General features: G+C 37.4%; 1 non-coding gene across 1 annotated transcript; it reads right to left on the bottom strand.

Moving 5' to 3' along the window:
- Positions 1–898: 898 nt before the first annotated feature.
- LOC116473913 (U6 spliceosomal RNA) lies at positions 899–1,005 on the bottom strand. The gene has a single exon (XR_004249476.1). It is a non-coding gene; the product is annotated as a U6 spliceosomal RNA (small nuclear RNA).
- Positions 1,006–6,893: the final 5,888 nt, after the last annotated feature.

The raw sequence follows: 6,893 nt of genomic DNA, 5'->3' as shown, positions 1-6,893 counted from the left end.
TTTTCGTGGAATATCTTATTTCATCCCTTCACTTTTAATCTATAAAGGTGAATTAAGTCCATATAGGTGAGTTAAGTCTCTTGTAGGCAGCCTATAGTTGAGTCATGGGGTTTCTTTTAATCATTCAATAGCTACAACTTTTGATTGGAGAATTTAGTACATTTATATTCAATGTAATTATTGATAGGCAAGGACTTAACTATTGCCATTTCATTAATTGCTTTCTGATTGTTTTGTAGTCTTTGGTTCTTCTTCCTGTCTTGCTGTCTTCCTTTGGGATTAGATGATTTTCTGTACTGGTATGCTTTGATTCCTTACTCTTTATCTCTTGTGTACCTATTGTAGGTTTTTGCTTTGTGGCTACCATGAAGCTTACATAAAACCATTTATAGTTATGACAGGCTATTTTAAGCTGATAACAACTTAACTTAGACTGCATTTTAAAAACTCTACACTTGCTTTTTCCCACCCACATTGTATTTTAGTCACAATTTATACCATTTTATATTGTGTATCCCTTAACAAGTTATTTTACCTATTATTATTTTTAAATATTTTGTCTTTTAACCTTCATACTATGGATATATGTGATTTATACACCACCATTACAGTATTAGACTATCCTGAATTTGACTATGTATTTATGTTTATCAGTTAGTTTTATGCTTTCATATGTTTTCATGTTGCTAGCTAGCACTTTATCTTTCAGTTTGAAGAACTCCCATTAGCATTTATTATAAAGTAGATCTAGTGGTGATAAACTCCTTCAGCTTTTGTTTGTCTATAAAAGTCCTTATCGCTCCTTCATTTCTGAAGGACAGCTTTGCCAGGTTCAGTATTCTTGGTTGCCAATTTTTTTTCCTGTACTTTGAATATATCATCTCATTCTCTTCTGGCCTAAAATATAAAATACTTCACAAATTTGCATGTCATTCTTGTGCAGGGGCCATGCTAATCTTCCCTGTATCATTTCAATTTTAGTATATGTGCTGCCAAAGTAAGCACTAGTACTTTTTGTAATTGTGTCACCTGATAACATATTAGCTTGCCTTTCATTTATCTGCAAATACCTATTTTATCTTCATTTTTGTAAGGTATTTTACTTGATACAGAATTTTAGGTTGACAAGCTTTTTCTTTTAACATTTTAATTATGTCTTTTGGCCTCAATTGTTTCTAATGAGAAATCAGCTTTATCTGGATGCTTTTTATATTTTCTGTTTATTTGTGGTTTTTTTGGGAGTTTAACTTTGATGTGTTACATTTTATTTTCTTTGTATTTATCTTGTTTGTGGTGCGCTTTGTTTTTTGGATCTATGGGTTTCTTCTTTTTGATCAAATTTGGAAAATATTTGACCAATGTTTCTTCAAATATTTTTTCTGCTTTGTAGTTCTTTTGCTCCTCTTTTTCTGAAACTCCAGTTGCTCATTTTCTCAGTCATTTGATACTGTCCCACAAGTTGTTGAGGATCTGTTAATTGTTTTTCAACCTTTTCTCCTTCCATGCTTCTGCTTGGATAATTTCTATTGATCTATATTCCAGTGCACTGATCCTGTCTTCTTCTTTATTCAATCTACCATGATATTCTCTAATTTTTTTTACATTTCAAATACTGTATTTTTCAGTTTCTAAAATTTCCTTTTAGTTCTTTTTATAGTATTCATATTTCTTCTCAAATTCCTCATCTCTTCACACATTAAAAATGAATACATCTTTTCCTATAGATTTGTTATTATATTTATCATAGTTATTTTTAAATTCTTGACTTAGTTCATTTGGGCTGCTATCAGAAAAATACCTTCAATTAGGTGGTTTGTAAACAACAGAAATTTATTTTTCATGGTTATGGAGGACGGGAAATCCAAGATGAAGGCAAGGCACCAGCAGATTTAGTGTCTGGTGAGGGACCTGCTTTCTGTGTGTGTGTGTGTGTGTGTGTGTGTGACAGAGTCTTGCTTGGTCACCAGGCTGGAGTGCAGTGGCACCATCTCAGCTCACTGCAACCTCCATCTCCCGAGTTCAAGCAATTCTTCTGCTTCAGCCTCCTGAGTAGCTGGGACTACAGGCACGCACCACCACATCCAGCTGATTTTTGTATTTTTAGTAGAGACGGGGTTTCACCATGTTAGTCAGGATGGTCTTGATCTCTTGACTTCGTGATTCACCCACCTCGGCCTCTCAAAGTGCTGGGATTACAAGTGTGAGCCACCATGCCCAGCCAGGACCTGCTTTCTTATAGACAGTGCCTTCTTGCTATGTTCTCACATGGTGGAGGGGGTAACTAGCTCTCTGGAGTGTGTTTTATAAGGGTGCTAATCCTATTTATGAAGCTTCTGCCCTCATGGTCTAATCTGCTCCCAAAGGCCCATCTCCTAATATTATCACATCAGTAATTAGGTGTTAATGTGAATTTTGAGAGAACAAAAACATTCAGACCACAGTAGTTCCCTTCTGCTAATTTCAGTATCATGGTTTTGTCACTTTGTTTTTATCAACTGATTTTTTTCTTCACTGGGCCACATTTTTCTGTCTGTTCATATGTCTAGAAATTAAAATTTTTTATTATATATAGATAATTTTGTATTCTGTTATCTTTCTTTGAAGAGTATTGAGTTTTGCTCTAGTAGGTAGGGAAATGACCATCAAATCCCCTTGGTCTTTTATGGAGTTGATTTTAAGCTTTGTTAGGGAAAGTCTATTTTGATTTTTCCCCTTAGTCCTAGGGTGAATACCTTAATCTTAGAATATGGTACTTAATCCTAGGGTGTGGCCCTTCTGGGATTTCAGTGCAAAGCTTGAGGTACTTATTAAGGCTCTCTCATCTGTTGGTATTTAAACTTTAAACTCTGCCTCCATTGTGGGCAGCTACTGAATCCTCTGCTCAGTTGTGTGTTTTGGGTTTTTTTGTTTTTCTTCAAGATTCCAGCTACTGTTTCTCCCATAGACTTCTTGAAGTCTCAGCCCATACATTCAGGGGTTTAGGTGTCAGCCAAGGATTTGAGTGGAATCTATATGCAGATTTGGGGGCTCCCCTCTGTGGCTTCGTTCTTTCTGGGATTTCCCCCCCTTCAGTGTCTAACTGCTCTGGAAGACCCAATATGCATCATATGACTCCCCAATATTACTGCAGCTTTTTGCTTTAGCTCTATCTGAAATGCCTCACCATACCACACAGACTAGGGACTGCCCTCAGATGAAAGCTGAATAAACTAGATCTCACTCAGTGTAGTTCTTATCTTTCAAGGGGACAAATCCCCTCTAGTTTCTGCCTGGTTTGGATAATTTCCCAGTAATTTCAAACCATTTTTTTCTATTTTGTCCAGAGTTGATAAATGTTATCAGTAGGAGAGTTAGTGCAATACAAGCTACTCTGCCATTACCCTAAGTTGGAAATCTCCAGGTTTCTCATTTTTAAAATGAGGATAATATCTACTTCACAATTTTATCCCTCTGTCTGAGAATTAAATAGGAATATATATGTGAAATGCCTGGCATGGATAGATATTCAGGAAATGTTAGTTTCCTTTCCTGTATGTTGAATTGGCATCTGCTTCCTTTTCGCTTCCCTTCACTAGTCCTTGCTTTGTTCTCGGGTCCGGTCCACTCCACACAGGTCTAACTTCTTTCCCATCTGACAGTCCATCAGGGATTTGATGACAAAGATCATATCCTGTGCCTCTACATCTCCTTTATCTTCAGGCTAAAAATCCCAATTCTTTCTGCCATTTCTCAGGCCATAGGTTTTCTCTAGGGAACTTGGAGTCCTTATAATGATTCTATTTCTTCATGGAGGAATGTCCTAAACTCAAGCTTCCAGTTCTGCCATTTATAAACTCTATAATTTGAGCAAGTCATCTTTTGCATTTCAATATCCTTATCTGAAAAATGTCATTATAATTTCTATCCAGTCTGTGTCTTGAAAACTCAGGCACCTCAAACTTTAGCCAATGATGGTGAGAGGGTCTGAGGGGATGTCTCCACCTCCTAGGTTCCTGCTGGCATTGATGGAGGGACTGGGGCTTCCTTCTCTGATTACCTTGGTGGGGGAAGAAGAGGGAACAGGGGCTATTATAATTTAGTCTCTCTCCAAAAGTGAGGCCTGTGGCTAATTTTCTCTTGAATTACCAAGGGCAATCATGTTTTCCTGTTTTAGGTTTCACTTTTTCTTCCAAAAATCACTCAGCCTAGTTTCATATGTTAAATCCATATTCTTCCTATTATCACAACTTTGACCCTATTATTTGCAAAACAATGCTGGTTATATTATGTTATATATGCATTTTCCTATCCATCCTAAGTGTCTCTGTCTGAAACACTATAATCAAATAATATATCCTCCCAAAGTTTCTCTTTGATCCCCAGATTTATTTAGGGGGAAAGGAGAGTGGTAGTGATTTGTTCATTCTCCAAATCAGAGAAAGCACTAGCAAAGATATAAGAATTCCTTTATAAAGTCCTTATACAAGTAAGTAAGGTGATCACAAAATTGATCATCCAAAGCAATATGCTTTTGAAAGTGAAAGGGGGCACTATTAATAATTACACTATGACTGACTGCCTCAGAAAAATTGCAATGTATGTGGCATTGTGCAATTGGGTACCTCAGGGCTTGACTTCCTATAAAGGTTCCTGATTCTTGAGGAAAACAATGTTTGGCAACCAGATCACCAGATACACAGATGAACAGCTCTTTTTCCTATTCATCTATAGCATCTTTCTTTTTCAGGAACTTTATTGTTGGGGAACTCACTCCACTAGTGCAAAGGGTTTAGGATCACCTGTGCAGAGCCACCAGTGAAAAGGACTGACGTGGTCACTTTTGTCTGAGGCACATCGCAGCTATGAGGCAAAAACTTGAGCTCAAATCACCTTCCTGCAAGTCAAGGACTCACTGCCCCTCATTGAGTTGCGTCCTGCCTGGCTAATATCTGTTTACTCACACAGCTCCTGCAAAAGGTCACTGCTTTCCCCCAGAGGTGCTGGTTTGCATATAATGGAGCTGCAAAGTGACCCTCCTCTCCAGTTCAATTCAGCCCCAGTCCCAGACCATGCCTAAGTTCAAAACAATATTCAAGAAATATACATGTTATACTCATCTTGTTATTTTCTGAACAAGCTGCTTTTTCCTGCCCTGCACTTTTCCACACTGCTACTGTTGTGTCTAGAGTGCCTTCCTCCTTTCTAATCCTTGCTGTCTGGTAAGATTGTACTCATTCATCAAGTCCCAACTGAAATATCACGTGCTCCTTGAGGCTTTTCCTAATGCTCCCTCACCTCCGTTAATCTACTCCAGGTGTCAGAGTCAATTAGGATTTACTTCTGCTAATTTAATTTTTAAAAAGCATGTCAGTGGCTTAGAAAAGATACTACTTCTCTTTCATATAGAAGAAGTCAGAAGGTCAGTAGTCCAAGGCTGTTATGGCAGCCCTTTGGTGCCATCAAAGATTCAGGCTCTTACCTTTCTGCTTTGCAATCCTCAAAGTCACCTCATGGTTCAAGGTAGCTGCTGAAGCTACAGCTGTATGTTCATCTGATAGCTGGAGAAGAAAAATTAATAACAGGAGGACAAAAAGTTTTCTTAGCTATTAAGGTCCTTTTTACATTAATGTTGTGAATTACATGAAACTATTTTTCCTTATGTTAAGCCAACCTTGAATTCCTGAAATTAACCCACTTTGGTCAAAATGCATTATCATTTATATACATTGCTGGATACCACTTGCTAATGCTTTAAGATTTTTGCAACTTCTCATATGGTTTTGTCAGTCTTTGGTATCATGATTGTGCTAACTTCATAAAGCAGATAGAGACTTCTCTTTATTTTTGACATTTTGGAATATTTATGTAAGATTAGAATTATTTGTTCCCTTGAATATTTGGTAGAACCCACTGATAAAACCTCTGGATCTGGAGTTTTTTTTTTTTTTATGAGAAGACTTTTAACTACTAATTCAAACTTTAATAATTATAGAGCTATTTGGGTATCTTGTTTCTTCTTGATGTTACGTTTTCTAGGAATATGTTTATTTCATCTAATTTTTCTTTGTCTATCTCTTTGTCTGATTCTTCCATCTACCATTTCTGCTGCATTTCAGATACGATCTTGAGTTTGCTCTTCCAGTTCATAGATTTTCCTTTCAAATATATCTAGTCAACTGCAATGCTTATCTATTCAGTTTTCTATCTCAATTTTTATATTTTATTTTTATGATTCTCTTTGGTTCTTAAAATGTGCTTGTTCTTTTCTGCTGTTTTTGAGCATTTCACAGCTATAGTGAGGTATGGCTGACATACCTCACTATGTCGATAATGTGCCAATAAATGGCACATTTTGTGGTGTATAATTTGATAAATTTTGACCTGTGTATAGCACTTATGAAACCATCGCCACAATCAAGAAAATGAACATGTCCAACAGCCCCAGAAGGCCACTGATTCCCTTAACCCTTCCTTTCTGTCTTTCTCACCCACCTCCCATACCCAGTTGATTTAATTTAGTTGTTTGGCCCCTCCAAGTCTAATGTTGAAATGTCATCCTCAGTGATGGAGGTGGGGCCTGGTGAGAGGTTTTTGGATCATGAATGGCTTAGTGCTATCTTCATGGTTGTTTAAAAGTGTGTGGCACCTCCCCTGCATCTTTCTCCTGCTCTCGCCATGTAAAGTGCCTGCTCCTACTTTGCCTTCCACCATGATTGTAAGCTTCCTGAGACCCTCGCCAGAAGCCGAGCAGATGTTGGTGCCTTGCTTGTACAGCCTGGAGAACTGTAAGCCAGTTAAACCTCTTTTCTTTATCAATTACCCAGCCTCAGGTATTCCTTTATAGAGATGAAAGAACAGGTTAATACAGAAAATTGGCAATGAGAAGTGGGATGTTGCTATAATGATACCTGAAA

Source organism: Hylobates moloch, unplaced genomic scaffold (assembly GCF_009828535.3).
Source record: "Hylobates moloch isolate HMO894 unplaced genomic scaffold, HMol_V3 SCAFFOLD_8, whole genome shotgun sequence".
In the NCBI taxonomy this organism is placed as follows: domain Eukaryota; kingdom Metazoa; phylum Chordata; class Mammalia; order Primates; family Hylobatidae; genus Hylobates; species Hylobates moloch.
This window is presented reverse-complemented; position numbering and strand designations above follow the sequence as displayed.